Below are 18,189 nucleotides of genomic sequence, written 5' to 3'. Positions count from 1 at the left end.
GAGTCCACTAAAGGCGGGAGCCCCCTGGCGGAAAGGAACGCCGAGGGGAAGGCGAGAAGGGACAACTCCCCGGACCATCCGTGGAGTTGACCGAAACTCTGCCCTCGGTCCCGCAGGGTCATCGGGTAGTGCGCAAACGGAAAGCGCAAGAAGTCGTGTCTTCCAGGTATGAATATGCTACCTTGTTGAATCATCAAATATCGATATTGTTGCACGCTAACATTGTCCTTTTGCAGTCCACCTGCTTCTCCACCTGAGCCCGAGCGCTAAGAAATGGGAATGGATCCATCAGCTTCTGCGACAGGATTGGTTACCATTGCCGTGGTGGGCACCACGCCACCAGCTGATGTAACCCCGCCGCCAACAACGAATGCCGTGGTTGAGACACCACGGGCTATGAGGGTGAAGAAGGCTATCATGAAGAAGTCTTCGCTGTAGGTTTACATCTTTTTGCATAATGAACATTCTGTCCTTTTTGAATGGTGTAATGACATAACTGATTCTGCTTCATTAGGTCTATGACTGCCAGGGGATTTAAACCAAAGCCTATGTTGGCTACTCCAGCCCCCAAGCCACCAGCCCCAGAAGGGCCCGCGCCCAAGGAACCAGCCCCCAAGACGGGCATGACACTGCCGACCTGCCACCTCCCGAGCCCCAGCAAGCCGAAGCCAGAGCTGGTGGTGAGGAACAAGTCGAGGCCCCCGCAGCCGCTCCTGCAGATGGCACAGGTGAGTGTCTGACCGCCCATGGCTAGCTGCTTAGACCGCAGATGTTGTGTACTGAATGCATCCTGACTCGCAGGTACCCAGCGACCACCTTCTAAAGAAGCCGCAGAGACCTCAAGGAGTCCTGGAGACCTGCTGATGGCCGGACGCGGATACCAGAACATCATCCCCACAGATCTGGTGTATGATCCCATGCTGACGGACCACAACATAAAAACCTTCAAGAAGGCCTACAAGGAGTTGTACAATTTTTCCATGGTAAGATGTGATTACTCTTCTGCTTGTAGGCGTTGTCGAGTTGCTTGTCTTAATCTCCCCCCTTATGCAGAATGTGATCACGCACTCATAAAAGAAGTCCGAGAAGTTGAAAGCAGTCATGAGTGGTCACCAGGAGCTTGCTGCCAAGGAAAATGCATATCCGAGGAGCAGATGAAGAACTGCTATCTTCAGAGAGAACTTGACATGCTGAAGCAAGAGCGGACTCGAGAGACGTGGCTCCTCAAGAACGATCTGCAAAATCTCGAGAAAGCCAACTTCGAGCTCCAGGAACAACTCGAGAAACAAAAGAAGGCACACTAGGAGCAACTCAAAGAACAGAAGAAGGTGCACCAAGGCAAGCCCTTTCTTCCCTCGAGTACTTTCACTTAACAATTTATCCTGGATTCTGAAAATATTTTCACCGCAGAGCTTAGGAAAATCTTAACATATAAAGAAGAGCTGCTTACTGACGTGAAGAATATGCTGTATCACCGTACAGATGATGTCGAGAGGCTGCAGAAGGTCATCGCCGACACTGAACAACAGTTCGCCGGCAGCTTTCAGCAGATCAAGATGCTGGGCGAAGAGAAGGAGCAGCGGCAAAAGGAGCTGGAGGACCTCAGGGGAGCCGCCAAGAAGCTTGTGGACATTGTGGACCATAAGAAGATGGCGAATCAGGCAAGCAGTCCTTGCTAGAGCGACTTCTTGGAGCGCCACAGAAGGTCGTCGAGTTCCTCGCTGAGGCCCCAGTCGCGTGTGTCAGCCACGCTCTTGCCTTCATAAAATCCTTTTGGCTGGAAGTTCAACTAGAAACGTTCGTGCAGGGAGTGGCTGCGGAGTGCACTGAAGAACAATTCAACAAGTACCTCCAAGAAGCCCAACCTGTAGTGGAACAAATAGTAAAAAGTGTACTGCAAGATTAAGATGTAAAAAACAAGTACTCATTTCCTTGTATATACGTTCTCATTTGATGTTTTCTACTTGCATGTGCCTCAACTGAATTGTCATCCAGATTTAAAGGCTAAGTGGTAGACACTACCTCGGGTGCAGCGACCCTGGAAGTAGCCATAGCAGTTCCGAGTAGGAACCCATCTAACAAGTTAGATACAACCCGATCAAGCAGGTCAAACCAGTTAGGAAAGAATGTGAGCATCGTCGCGAGACTGCCATGCTTATGGCAAAACAAAGCTACCCCGAGTGCGACGACTCTGGGTGTAGTCGAAATCGCACCTCGTATGAGCGCGTCCAACGAGTTAGGTATAGACCAATCGAACGGATCAAACTCGTTGGGAAAGAACGCGAGCATCATCGCGTGACTGTGCAGCTTATGGCAAGAAATCAAAACTACCCTGAGTGCAACAAGTCTGGGCGTAGTCGAAATAGCTCCTCATGCGAGCCCGTCCAACAAGCTAGTTACCCAATCTCGGTTAAGTTTTGCTGAGTATTAGCATACTCAGTCTTGCTAGTCTGTCTTTCAGGTATGGCCTGTGAGAACCAAACGGATAGTCCAGCTTGGCCATTCTCTATTCCGTTTGGCTGGTCCGTGGAGTGGGATCCGTCCACGGTAGGAAATGACCCTCCGGAATGACGCCATGTTTCCGTGGAGTGTCAACTTTCACGACGTGTGTAGTTGCGTGTTAATTTCTTCCGCTGTAACTCTGAACAAGCTGCATAGCTTGTGGTTTTAAATAATGTTTATATAAGTTTACTTTAAGTTTGAAATAGATTGTAATAATGTTTAATATTTCTGTGAATTAAAAGTTGGTGAGCTATTGTGTGATTGTAAACTCGCCTTCATGTGAGGCAAACCTACCCCGATCTTGTGTAACCGTGGTTGAATTTGCAGTGATCCGATAGACTAATGGATTGTTCCATTTGAAGTGCGTTGAGTTAGTATCACCTGTACAGTGATGACTAGCGCACTTGAGCTGGAATAATTCAAGCGGATTGGTTCTGCCACAACTGGTATCAGAGTTATAGGTTTACTCTTACAATCGGCACTAAAATTGTAGCATCTCTTAAAAATATTTTCAGGATAAAATTGGCTTAACAAAAGAATTTGCAAAGTGCATTGGATTCTTTAAGGTTGGTGCTTAGATCGTAAAGCCCTAGGGGTTTATATGGGAGTAATCAGGTGGCTACTAGTATGTATACGTGTATAGTTCAGCACTAACTTGCAGCACTATTTTCTGTCAAAACTTACTTTCGAGCACAACCAACCCTAGATATCTATTCGTATTCAAGCGGATTGGTTCTGCCGCAGAAGCCTCCGCCAAAACTTATGACAAGAAGTTGATAAAACATGAATGTGGCCATAGCCTCCATCCCAACTCATGATAAGAAGTCAATTTTATAAAACATGAACGTGGCCGGAGCCTCCGTCTGTTAACAGAAAAATTTACATTCTGGATTTTGTGGCACGTAGCCTCCAAATTGATTCGGAAGAAAAAGGCCGCCTAGGCGTCCGGAGAACAGCTATCCACGCATGCTTCCTCATGGGTAGAACTTGCGCAGGTTCTGAATGTTCCAGGAATTCGGGACATCTTGGCCCTTGGGGTATTGTAGTCGATACGACCCCGGTCTTGTAACCTGCTTGACGATGAATGGACCTTCCCACCTTGAGATGAGCTTGTGTAAGCCAGACTCGTCTTGGATGCGGCGTAGGACTAGATCGCCTATATTGAATGATCGTTCCCTCACGTTGCGATCGTGATATCGCCGGATCCTCTGCAGGTATCGAGCTGACTGAACAAGAGCGGTGCAGCGAGCCTCTTCGACAGAATCAAGCTCTAACTGCCTCGCTTCATCCGCATCGCCTTCATTGTACATTTCAACCCTTGGGGATTTCCACATGATGTCGGCCGGCAAGATAGCTTCATAGCCGTAGACGAGGAAGAATGGTGTTTGTCCTGTGGCTTTGGACGGCTGAGTCGGAAGCCCCCAGATGACATGTGGCAATTCTTGTATCCACTTTCCTCCTTTCTTGCTGTTTTTGTCATAGAGTCGTTTCTTGAGGCCATCGATTATCATGTCGTTCGCCCTTTCGACTTGACCATTGGCCCTTGGGTGTGCAACAGAGACATACTTGATCTCGATGCATGCATTTTCACGGAACTCCCAGAACTAGTTGGCCGTGAAGTTTGATCCCAAGTCTGTGATGATGGTATTCGGGAAGCCGAAGCGATGCAAGATATCGGAGATGAAATCAACAACTCGATCTGGTGTGAGCTTGGCTATCGGCTTGTACTCGATCCACTTGGTAAATTTGTCGATAGCCACCAATACATGGGTGAGACCGCCTGGCACCATTGTGAAGGGCCCAATCATATCAAGGCTCCAGCAGGCAAAAGGCCAGGATGGCGGTATGGTGATGAGACTGCGGGCCGGGACATGAGATTGTTTGGCAAAGAATTGGCAGTTTTGGCATCTCCGCACGAGGTCCTCAGCGTCGAACACTGCAGTGGGCCACCAGAAACCAGCTTTGTATGCTTTCCCCTACCAGCATTCTTGAAGCTGCGTGGTTGCTGCAAATGCCTTCATGTATTTCCCGCAATATGTCGCAGCCGTCCTCTTTTGTGACGCATTTTATGAGGACACCTAATCGTGCGCCACGCCGGTAGAGATTACTGTCCACTAGGACGAAGCCCTTACTTCTGCGTATGACACGAGCTGCCTCTACGCTGTCCACTAGAGCTCCAACGTGCTTCAAACGGTATAATCCCTTGGCCTGTCGGGTAACGTCCCGATAAACCACCGATACACAAGATCAAATAAGGTTACCTCAAACGAAGGTGAGTCCAGAGATACAGTCACCATCATATTTTACATCAAAGGGAATTACATTACAAGAGGTTATAAAAGTAGTACGAAGTTTCAAACTTAGAGAAAACATTACAAACTGTTTAAGTTATGATTTTTAGCAGCGGAAAACATGCGTGACGATTCACAACACGTCGTCCTGACGGATGTCATGTTAAGCCCGGGCACGACATCACTCGGTATCACCAATGTTGGTCAGGAACGGATCCCATTCCACGGACCAACCTTCTGGAAAAGCACAGGGCCAAGGCAGGGAAAGAGTAGGGTCTTCAAGGACATCACCTGAAAAACATATAACTAGCAAGGCTGAGTATACTAATACTCAGCAAGGCTTACCCGGGTTTGGGTATACTTTAGCCCGTAACTAGACTCATGAAGGCATTTCAAGGGTTCTGGGTTTATTTTCAGCTGAAAAGCAACAAAGAGTATGAACTACTTTCAAATTTTAGCTTTAACATTCTAGTTGATTATCCATTCTAGGTTAGCACCTACAATAAGCAAGCAAGGTAGAGATTATCATCCATCAAGATTGTTCCATCATTAGTTACACTTCTTACTCTATGTGGTAAAAGGGATAAGCAGTCTCATTCATCGTGAGAGGCGAACGATTCCTGAATCAAAATTCGATCTTGCAAGGTAAACCTAACTCACACGCTTGGAACACCAAAGGGTCGTTCTGAAGCAACCGTTTGCCTTTCATTCTGACTTGTGGATCAGAGCCACCACAAGCGACTGCAGGACCATACGCACTTCCAAAGTGCAGGACGTACGTCTGTAGCGCGACTACAAAACCCGTACTCCTGGTTGCCCTTGCAACACGTATTCCCACACGTCAAACTTAAGTAACCAGAAGAAGCAAGACGAGTGGTGGGAGGTATGTCCACTCCTCGGGCCGATTGGCTACTAGGCTTACCGCTTACCATATTTCGCGGCATGTGGCTAGTAGTTTCAAACGCTTAGCCACCACTACCACACATATCGACCTTATCAACTTTTAACGAAACAGATAGGGTAAACTTCCAGGTCATGATACAGCACATGACCCTATCTGTCATCCTTATAGTGTTTGCAGAATTGTAAACAAGCAACTCCTATATCGCGCGAGTGACAGGAAATCACCCGACTTCTACGGCCTTATTAGCGGAGCATCTATCCGATAAGGACTCGGGAGCATTACATTGGATTCCTAGTATCCATGCATCTAGGGTTTCATTACAACTCCTAGACTTAATGCATAAGTATAGATAGATAGACATAGATTGCAGTGTAAATAAAGTAGTGGGTTATGTCCGGGGCTTGCCTTTACTGGTGGGACTGAAGTTAGAAATGTCAAAATCTTCCGAACTTTGGTTCGGGGCTTCCGATAATCCCTTGATGACGTTCTTTATGTCTTCAGAAACATCCTCTGTAGACTCCTAGGAGAACTTGTAGGTACCGGTTGTGGAAGTAGTCGTATCTACATGCAATGCAACATTACATTCAAAGTGTGCACAAAAACTATCTTACTTCACACTAAAGTTGCAATCTAACACTCATTTAACACACTACTCATATGAACTAAACTTAGACAGAGCTTTAGGGGAACAACTAATTAGAATCGGCTATTTGTTAAAGATTACGACAGAGCTGATTGGGACAACAAAGGTTTTAGCCGATAGATATGCTTTGGTTGTGCCTAACAGAGACATGTCTATTGTGTTAGCTTACTGATCTAGGGTTGTGTACTTTGGTCTGGGTAGCCGATTGATAGGTGCACTGGTTTCCTGATTGATCGATGAAAACATCGATCACTTTAGTAGAGGGATGATTCCTAAAACAGTTGTGTCTTGACTGAGATGTGCTTAAGTGTTATCCTAGGTAACTAGGTGTGGTTGTATCAGCTCGATTATGTCAGCACGATAATTGAGTGACGTACAGCCGATTGGAGTGTGGTTGAGGATATGTGACCGATAAGTATAAAGCCGACCTCTCAGTCGATAAATCGACTGATAGAAGTGTGTGGATAAGGATGGGGAAACTAAGGATCGATCGGCCGTGTTTGACCAATATGGAAAAGCAACCAAAATCGGCTTGGGTCGGCCGATGGCAAGAACCCTAAGATCATGTGTGTCTCTCCGATACATCGACTCTGTGCAGTCGATGTAGGACAAAACAAAAGAATTGTATCGGCAGTAGCCGATACTAGAAAGGTAACAACCGTATCAGCTAACCAGCCGATGGTAGAAGTATCGACTGACAGCTGTTACACAGAAACATCCTAGACTCAAGGGAAACGGATGCTTAGCGGCTAAGCTAATAGCCGCCACTGAAGTATAGCTACAGAGATGTATTAGCTAAGTAGCAAATACACCTGAATTAACAAGGATCTTTATACGGAAAGGACATTAAGAAGACCGTAATCAAGACCAGAATAACGTCTTGATGGCAGGGATATGAGTACTCGTGTGATAGGATTAACTAAATATCACACATTCCTACTGGAGACATATATCCTATGATTAACCCTTTAGCTACAACACATGCATACAATATAAGGTACAAATAAAGCACTCATTCTCTAATATTTAACCTAGATCACAAATCAAAAACTTTCAATTCAAGATCACAACATAAACTTGTAGATTTTGACCTAAAGGTTCAAACAAAACTGATTTTGTATTTTTATGAACTTCTTACGAAAAGCTATGAAATGTAGAAGTTCACAGATTTGAAATAAAGAAAGTTCTGGAAATCTTACAAAAAACACCTTAGAACTTTCTAAATCGAAGCAAATAAGTCCCTGGTCGGGAAAAATAAAGAACAGGAAGATAATGATGATATTCCGGCAAAGGAGTCCCCGGCATTAGGAAGATTCAATGGATCAGGGCAAACCTTGGGGTAGCCTTGGTTGTGAAGAAGAACGGATGGAAAGTGATTTCCCGCGATGAACAGGATTGACGATGAGAAGAGCTCGATGGTGACGAGATTTCATGGGTGACGAAGAAGCTTGCCGGGAATTTGTAGTGGGTGGAAGAATAGCTGGATTGGTCCGCTATGCTGACTCCTCCGCGAACCTCAGGGTTTTCCTGCTCACGGGTTGAGCTTTCTCTGCTCATGCACCCTTGGCTCTTGACCTGCTCGCGCGTGGCCTGTTGTCTTGCACGCGCTCACGCCTACGGAATCGAGCCGAGCCGGCCACCAGTAGAACACTCTCGCTCGCATCCGCGGACGCGCTAGTCTAAATCCGTCCGGACCTCCGCCTTCGTTTCGCCGTGCCACACTCGGCCCCTCTACCTCCGTGAGGACCGAAGTCTGCTTGCATTAGGACTGTGCCTTCCGTTGCCCTCTCCTCGACGGCCTCCGATCAATGCGTCGTACATCACCGCAGTTGGCATCACTTCTCCCGCGGCCAGCATTTCGTCGAACACCTTAACTGCATCTTCGATACGGCCACTCCTGCACCACCAAAGATCACCGTGGCGTGTCAGGGTCGATGTCACCGTGTTCCTGCATCTCGCGCAGAAGCCCCGCTACGCACCGCCGGTTCTTGCGCAGGAGCTTGGCGTCGCTTGCTTTGGCCTTGCCGCGTCGCTCCCGTACACGACCGAACCGCGTGCGTTCTTGGCCCGCGTCACACCTGCTGCGGTCGCCTATGCTAGACCACCACCAGGTTCTCCACGCGCGGGGTCTTGCTGTTCTCATGCTAGTCCATGCCAAACTGCCGCGCCGGAGCTCCACCTGCACGCTCCACCGGTTCCAAAACTTTTCCCTCGACCAGAACCTACTAGAGCTGGGTTCCCCATTGCCACATCTCGTGTCTGCGGCGGCAACCACGGCAAGGGCCGCGTTCTGGCCACTCCAGCCATGGAACGGCGTCCTCAACCGCTCCTGCATCGCTTCGCTCGCCGCAGCTGCCAGTCCAGCTCTCCAACGCCAGCCACTGCCTCCAACCATGCGCCCCGAGCCGTCGCTCCAACGCCTAATGCCGCACCACTCGCCTGCGCCAAGTCCAGCTCCCGCACGCCGCACCAGCCCAGTGCTGCTGCTCCACCTCTGCTCTTCGCGCTGCGCGCCGCCACCACCTGGATCGCGCCCAAGCCGAGCCGTCCCGCGCCAGCCAGGCCGCGCGCGCCCACGCCTGCTTCGCTCTAGCGCCGCTCTGCCTCAGGCTCGCCCGCGCCTGAGCCCGCGCCGCACCTGCTCCTGCGAGCCGCTCGCCCCAGCGCTCGCCTCCAGCACCTCCCGCGCGCACTCCGCCTGCCTGCGCGCCGAGCCGCCTGCGCCGCCTCCGCACCGAGCCGCTCGCCGCGCGCCTGCTGCCGTAGCTGCCCGCGCGCCGCCACCGCCCCAACGCCCAGCGCGCGCGCCGCCTGGGGCCGCATCCACCCTCGTGCCTGCGGCCACTCGCTCGACTCTGCCACGCACGCCTGCTTCACTTGTGTGCTGCCTGTGCTGAGGAAGAGAAATAGCAGGGAGAAAGAGATGGGCGGCCGGGTGAAAGAAAAAGGAAGAGCGCTAGGATAAGGGAGAGCAGAGAAGAAGGACAAGTGGGATTCTCCAAGGGTGTATACGTAATTTCAGAAAACTACAAGGACCTGACTGTAAAGCAAAATTTCCCATCAATCCAAAACCCTAATGAAGAAATACCCAAAACGAAAGTTGGAGAGTTTTTCAAACTCTACAACATTGCTTTAGGGCTCAAGTTCAAAAACTCAAAACTTGTATCTTTACACGTGAAGTTTTGAACAAAAGTTGGATTTGAATTGTTTTTGTCCTAGAGAATGAAACTTTATAAAATTCAGGACCTAAATGCAAGCATTTATGACACGTCATGATGACGAGATAGACTCGTCATAATGATTGGATAGACATATCATGATGACTTGCATCTTTTACACTTTAGTCCTGAGTAATTTTGAAAGTTACTTTTGTAAATCAAATATTTGCATAAAAGGACTTATACTTTTATAAAATTACATAAATACCCTTATTTTCACCATTTTACCCAAAATTTTTACATATTTCAACACACATATTTCAAATGAAACTTTTAGAAAAATATATTTTTTTTACAGGGAATAAAGTAAGAAAAACACATTTGCAAAACCTCCCTTCACTTATTTTGAAGTTACCTCCTATCCAATACATTTGCAAAAACAACCCTAGGTTTTTCTGTAATTACAAAAATACCCTTTTTACTAGCACTTAAATTTTCAAAAGCTTCACATACATACACAAACTTTACACTACAACACATATTTCACACTAACAGTTAATGTCACACCCGATTTATAAAGAACATAAATCGAGCAATCATATATGCGCTAGGATCAAGTCACGCATATATACAACAGAATCATCAAGATATCACAACACATATCACGAATAACATTAATATAAATTGTAAATGAATTGTTTTGTTACAACCGAATCAAGAATCGGTTCAAGAGTGCGGAAGCGTAGCATGAAATACATGAAGAGCTGGGCGCCACAGGGTGGGAGACAAACGCCTAGAAGTCGTCGAAGCCGCTGACGTAGTCCTCCACGTTGCCGGGCACTGAGCAGCAGTCAAAGGTATCCAAGAGAACAGAAGAGTAGAAAGGCAAGAGTGAGTACAACTCGTACTCAACAAGTATAACACAAACTATGAGGCTCTAAGGTTGGCTGACTCGACTGCATTAGCTTTTAGTCTTGGCAGAATTTTATTAAAGCTAATTACTACAAGTGGATGAATTACCATAAACCCGAATTGCATAATAAATTAATCAATATTAATTAAGAACTACTGAGAACCCTCCAAACCAAAACCACCCGGGGAATCTCCCTAATCAAAGGTTGATAACCCCACTAATCAGACGGAGGATCTGGGCCGCTCATGACTGTGAGCACAGCTGATATATCAGTTTTACACTCTCGAGAGGTTGCACAACTTTACCCACAAGTCGTGAGCTACGCTAGTTGTTCATCACACTTCCTTAGGTGAGATGGCTAGCAAGCGCACTACGAGACCGTTACAAAGGTTCACGTTGGTAAGGTGTAACCGCTAAGGATTCTGGATCAGCAACGATGGGGCCCACCTCCGGGGGTACAAGACACACAGCACAGACCAAGCCGGAGGAGCAGGGACCATTGAAGCTTACCACCCCTCTTTCCCACGCAGGTAAGTTACTCCCGAACCAACATGACCTAATTAGTAAGTCAAGACCGTCCCATTCCAGTCTTGTGGTTGCGCGGTTGTCCCAGGTTGTCGCTCTATGAACCGGTCCTTTTGGAGAGTGGCAAACCAAGCACTAAGCACCGTGCTGGCCCCATAAACCATGTTTCTACCAAAACATATTTTTAAGGACGCGCAAACCACTCAAGCACACAGCACAGAGGGTCGGCTCCAGAATTAAGTTGCATAAGATCATTAACAAATTAATTAACAAGGACCAAGTTTGTTATAGCGCAGCAACCTAGCACAACTAACCATAATGCAACCCAAAGGATATATATATATAGGATATAAAGTGGCTAGGAAAGTCCTTATAGGCATACAGTATTAAAATGCAGTATGAAATTGTATTTAAAAGTGGTAGGACGTTCATGTTATACTTGCCTTCCTCGAAATTCTCCTGCTGCTGCTCAAACTGCTCAGAAGATGGCGGCTCCTGGTACTGGTCCAAAGGCTCCGCGTCTACTCACGATCATCAAGCATAGTCCACACATACACACATGCACAAACAATAGCAAACTATAAGAAAAGAGTACACCAATACAATAGAACAGCACACCAAACTAGTCTAGAACTATTCTACGCGTTACAACGATCGCGTGGATATAAAGAACACCTAAAACGGAGCTAAGACGCGAAATCTACGCTTGAAACAAGATCTAGGGACCTATTTGCAAGAGAACTGGAGGTTCTAAGGGGTTCTGCACAAAAACCGAGGACTTAAACATAAATAAAGGGTAGACACAGGGGCTAGCACGTGAAAACCCAAAGCATGGACTATGGGTTCGAAAACCGAAAAGCTCAGGGGGGTCCGTGCAAGATTCTAGGTCTTTCTGGAATTATTTCTCAACTAACTAGGACTGCGGGTTTATTTCTCTGAAAGACAGGGGCTCTTTAGCAAAAATGCCAGGTTGAAGCGGTATCTTCCGTTCTGAGCGCTCGGATCTGGATCGGGCGGCTGAGATTAGACTTACTAAACGAAGGGGTACGCTTGATTCTCATCCATCCGATCGGGATCTAACGCGCCAGAGCCTAACATAAAGGGAATTCAATCCCGCGCGCCGGATCAAGGATGGACGGCCGGGATTTAAGACAAGGGCGAACTGGTATGAGGGAAACATATCCGCTGGATCACGATCTGACGGTCGGGATCAAGGGGCTAAGGATCTAATCCTACCCACTGGCCGCAGATCGGACGGCTCAGAAAAAAGAGGGGGTCCGGGCGGCGGTGGAGGTCACCGGAGCTCGTCTCCGCGGCGGCGCATCGCCGGCGTAGGCCGATCTTGGCCGTCCGGGCTCCATCTGAGACGAGGTCAAGCCCTGCTGGCGGCATGTGTAATCCACCTGGGCAGTTGTGGTGGAGGATTTGGGCATGACTGGGGCAGAACGATGGTGAGGGCGGCTCGGGGTGACGGCGCAACGACGGCGCGCGCGTTCCGGCCTCGGGTGCGGTCTACGGCCTACAACAACCGGCGCAAAAGGAGCAGGGGGTGGAAGAGGTGCTCACCAAGGGGTTGTGGAGGCCGGGGCTGTGGCGGAAGGGGAGAACGACGGCGACCGGCGACGGAAGGCTCGGGCTCTCGCGGGGGCAGGTGATGCCGGGGGTCTCCGGGCTCCTGGTCACCGGGGATCGATGCGGGGAGGTCCTGTGAAGGGGATGGGGAGGTCAGCACGGCCTGAGAAGCACTGGTGGCCGGCAATTGCTCGGAGGCGGGCTCACCGACGGCGACGGCTCGGGTTCAATTCCGGCGAGCACAGGGATGAAGGACGCGAGCACAGCTTGGAGGTCGACCCTGGCACTTGGGCGGAGCTCCTGCAGAGGTCTCAGGTGGCGGGGCTGCAGTGGTTCGGCGTGCCCGCGGCGGCGGGCTCGGCTCCAAGCAGAGGCAAGGCGGCGGCCGTGATTAGGGCTTTGGGGCAGCGCTGTTGGGATGAGATGGATCCAAGGGGTGGCGTAGGGGGATAAGAAGGGCAGGGCCAGGGATCTCGGGGATGGTTGTGGCGGAGGAGATCCGGGGCTCACGGCCGTGCAGCGGCGCGGCCGTTGCGGGAAGGGGTTGCGGGAGGAGGGGGATGACAGGTGGGGCCGGCCTGGCAGCGGGAGAAGGAGATCGCGGGGGAGAGCGAGCGCACGTGGCAGCTGCGCGCGTGAGGGGGGAGAAGCGCTGGCTCGGGCTGGGCCGCGGAGGATAAACAAAGAGAGGAGAGAGGGGCCCGAGGGGGAAGAGGGGGAACTGGGCCGCCGTGGCCCATGCGGGAGAAGGAGAGGGAAAGGAAGCTGGGCTGCGGAGGGAAAAAGGAGAGAGGGGAGGAAGCCCGCGGGAGAAAAGAGAGTGGGCCGGCGTGGCCCACGCGGACGGAGGGAGGGGAAGGGAAAAGCTGGGCCGGGCTAGGCTTCTTTTCTTCCTCTCTTTTCCTTTTTCTTTTCCTTCTTCTTTCCTATACTCAACTAATTCAAACAAATCTAATTGAATTCAAAATAAGTTTGAATTCAAACCCTATAAATTCAACACAAGGAAAATAATGCTCCAGCATGAATGCACAAACATGTTGACCTTATAATTAATTTTACTTTCTTGTGTTATAAATTGCTTTAAATGCCACAAAAATTAGAGAAAACCCTGGAAAATTTATTTAGGCCCAAACAAATTCCTTAAAATTTAAGGAAATTACCTTAGGGTGTTACAAACCTACCCCCCTTACAGGAATCTCGTCCCGAGATTCGGATAGGCTAGCTAGCAAAGAGATCGGGATATGTCTTCCTTAGCTCATCTTCTCGCTCCCAGGTAGCCTCATCTTCCGTGTGGTGGCTCCACTGAACTCGGCACATCTTGATCTTCTTGTTCCTGGTACTTCTCTCCGACGTCTCCAGAATCTTCACCGGATGCTCGATGTAGGTCAGATCTTCCTGTACATCCAACCCTTCTAACGGTGCTTGCTCTTCTGGCACCCTCAAGCACTTCTTCAGCTGAGACACGTGAAACACATCGTGCACTCCTGAGAGATTGAGAGGCAACTCCAAACGATATGCCACCTCACCTTTCCGTTCCAACACCTTGAACGGACCGATGTATCGAGGGGCTAGCTTACCTCTCACATTAAACCTGCGGATCCCTCTCATCGGCGAGACCTTCAGGTACACATGATCACCCACTGCGAAGGTCAACTCTCGATGACGAACATCCGCGTAGCTCTTCTGACGAGTCTGAGCGACCCTCAGATTCTCTCGCACCTGCTGGACCAGCTGTTCGGCCTCCTCAACAATATCCGGGCCAATTACCTGCCTCTCGCCAATCTGATCCCAATACAGCGGAGTCGTGCACTTCCGACCATATAGGGCCTCGAAAGGAGACTTCTTCAGACTGGCCTGGTAACTATTGTTATACGAGAACTCTGCATACGGCAGGCATTTATCCCAGCTGGTACCATACTGAATGGCACAAGCTAGAAGCATATCCTCCAACACTTGGTTGGTTCTTTCTGTCTACCCATCTGTCTGATGATGATATGCAGTACTGAAGCGCAGCTTCGTATCCAACGAATCATGCAACTGCTCCCAGAACCGCGAAGTGAACTGAGATCCTCGATCAGATATGATCTTCTTAGGAACACCATGCAGACAGACAATCCTGGAGATGTACAACTCTGCGAGTCTAGCACCGGAGTAAGTAGTGTTCACCGGGATGAAGTGAGCAACCTTCGTCAACCGATCCACTACTACCCATATGGAGTTGTACCCTTTCTGAGTACGAGGCAAACCAACAATGAAATCCATAGTGATCTCCTCCCATTTCCACTCTGGAATCTTCAACGGCTGCAATAACCCTGCTGGCCTCTGATGCTCTGCCTTGACACGCTGACAAGTGTCACAGATAGCCACGTACTCCGCAACTGAACGCTTCATTCCATACCACCAGAATCGTTCCTTCAGGTCATAATACATCTTCGTACTTCCTGGGTGGATAGAATATGCTGTATCATGAGCCTCACTCAAGATCAACTTCCTGAGGTCATTCACATCCGGCACACATATACGACCCTTGTACCACAAGGTATCCTGATCATCCTCCCTGAAATGAGGTGCTTTGCCAATCTTGATCAGGTCACGGATCTCCTGCAGCTTCTTATCATCCTTCTGATGCTGCCTGATCTCCGCCTCTAGAGTGGGTTCTGCCTCGAATGCTGCACTCGAGGTATGATACAAGATACCCAGACTCAACTGCTCAAACTCCTCACATAACTCCTGAGGCATCTGAAAAGCCATGGCCATGTTAACATAGCTCTTTCTGCTCAGAGCATCTGCCACAACATTAGCCTTGCCCGGATGATAGTGAATCTCCAGGTCGTAATCCTTGACCAACTCTAGCCATCTTCTCTGCCGCATATTCAGCTCACTCTGAGTGAAAATATACTTGAGGCTCTTGTGATCGGTGTAAATATCACACCTCTGCCCGAACAAGTAATGCCTCCATATCTTCAGAGCATGCACAACTGCGGCCAACTCCAGATCATGAGTGGGATAATTCAGCTCATGCCGATGCAACTGCCGCGATGCATAAGCTATCACTCTACCTTCCTGCATCAGAACGCAACCAAGACCATCCCTCGAAGCATCACAATACACTGTGAACCTCTTCTTCAACTCCTCGAAGGCCTTCTGACGCTCATTAGTCCAACAGAAATCCACACCCTTCTCCAGTAAGGAAGTCAAAGGCTTCGCAATCTTGGAGAAATTCTCAATGAACCTCCGATAATACCCTGCTAAGCCCAGAAAAGAGCGGACTTCCTTCACCGTCTGCGGCACAACCCAGTCGAGCACATCCTTCACCTTCCCGGGGTCCACAGCAATACCTCCCTTAGAGATCACATGACCGAGGAATGGGACCTCGTCAATCCAGAACTCGCACTTGCTGAGCTTGGCATACAACTTGTGCTCTCTGAGCCTCTGCAACACAAGCCTCAGATGCTTCTCATGCTCAGCTTCTGACTTGGAATATATCAGGATATCATCAATAAATATCACCACAAAGGTGTCCAGATAATCCATGAAAACCTTGTTCATCAGATGCATGAAGAAAGCCGGAGCATTGGTCAAGCCAAAGGACATGACCGTATACTCGTATAGCCCATACTTGCAGGTGAATGCCGTCTTCGGGATATCCTCAGGACGAATCTTCAGCTGATGATAACCCGAACGCAGATCGATCTTCGAGAACACACAAGCACCCTGAAGCTGATCGAAAAGATCCTCAATACGGGGCAATGGATGCTTGTTCTTGATGGTGACTGCATTCAGATCCCGATAATCGACGCACATTCTCTTCGCGCCATCCTTCTTCTCTACAAGCAATACAGGGAAAGCCCAAGGAGAGAAACTGCGACGGATATAACCCTTAGCTAGCAACTCGTCGACAGTCTTCTTAACTTCCTCATGCTCGACGGGAGCCATACGATAGGACCGCTTAGCCATAGGACCTGTGCCAGGCAAGAGATCAATGGAAAACTCAATGTCACGATCAGGCGGCATACCTGGCAAATCATCCGGAAAGACATCAGGGAATTCAGACACCATGCGAATACCATCCGTGGGTCTAGCCTCCATCTGATGAAGAAATCCAGAAGGTTCTGTAGCTCCAACAGTGACCTCCTGACCATCCGGTGCTGACAGAAGAACCGTCCTCTGAGCACAATCTATCCAGACTCCCCACTTAGCAAGAGTCTTCATCCCGAGGATCACATCAATACCCTTGGTGTCTAGCACCATCAGATTAGCACTAAACTCTACCCCCCTTATGGCCACACTGACTCTGGGACAGAAGACATAAGACCTCAACTGCCCTCCCGGTGAAGATACTAACATGCACCTCTTTAATGTGCTAGTAGAAATACCATGATGCTCAACAAAAGACTGGGTGATGAAAGAATGCGTAGCACCAGTATCAAAAAGCACTGTAGCAGGATAGGTGTTGACCATGAACGTACCAATGACCACGTTAGGAGCCTCGGCCGCTGACTCGGCCGTCACGTGGTTCACCCTGCCCTGAGTTGGGGCCTTGGGCTGAGCTGCACGCCCCTGCTGTCCTGACTGTGCCTTCCGGGGGCAGACGTTGGCGTAGTGCCCCGGCTCGCCTCAGTGGAAGCACACTCGAGGAAGTGCAGCGGCCTGCTGCCCAGGAGGAGTGGGCGCTCCCTGCCGCTGAGTTGGTGGAGCCGGAGGCGCTGGAAGCCTCTGACCCTGCCCTGCCTGCTGCTGAGGATGAGGAGGGAACTGCTGCCGCTGCTGGTACTGCTGGGGCGGCCTCTGCTGCTGCTGCTGCGGTGGATGCTGATAGCGGGGACGAGTGTTGCTGCCCGACGAAGATGGAGCCATCTTCCTCTTCTTATCCTCAATCTCCCGGCGCTTACGCTCGGTGTTGAGGGCCGCATCAACCAGCTGGTTGAAATTGTCGAAGCGGTGGTTCAGCAGCGCATACTGGATGTGATCATCCAGTCCCTCCTTGAAGTACTCCTGCTTATCGCTATCACGAGCGACATCAGCAGGGGCATAACGGGCCAGCTGAAGGAAACGGTCACGGTACTCCGTCACCGTCATCGATCCCTGAAATAACGAACACAGATAACAAGGGTAGAAATCGCTCAATAGGTCAGGCTCACGAAAGAGGTCAAGGATAGATCAAGCTCAAAAGAAATTGCAGAGAATTCCATTCAATTTTACCTGCTTAAGGGCACGGAACTCCTTCTGCTTCATCTTCATAATCCCCTCAGGAATGTGGAGGTTCCTGAAGCGCTCACGGAACTGGTCCCACGTGAGAGCATCACGATCCCGAGCTGGGTAGGACTCCCACCAGTCAAGAGCGGAACCTCGCAGCTGCCCTGCTGCGTACAGAACCCGCTCTCGGTCATCGCACTGAGCAACAACCAGCTGGCGCTCCACCGAACGAAGCTAGTCGTCCGCCTGGAGTGGGTCCGTGGCGTGAGAGAAGGTCGGGGGATGACCTCTCAGGAAATCCGCACGCCTGTCACGGGGCTGAGGCGGCGGTGGAGGCGGTGGCTGGGCATGGATCTGCTGCAGAGCCTGAACGGTGTTGTTCAGGGTCGCCATCATCTGCATCTGGAGCTGGAAGAACTGCTCCGGGGTCAGTGGTGGCAGCATCGGCAACGGCTGACCATTACCTTGGTAGTTCTCCTCCTGCT

Source organism: Panicum hallii, chromosome 9, assembly GCF_002211085.1.
Source record: "Panicum hallii strain FIL2 chromosome 9, PHallii_v3.1, whole genome shotgun sequence".
In the NCBI taxonomy this organism is placed as follows: Eukaryota; Viridiplantae; Streptophyta; class Magnoliopsida; order Poales; family Poaceae; genus Panicum; species Panicum hallii.
Note: the sequence above shows the minus strand (reverse complement) of the source record.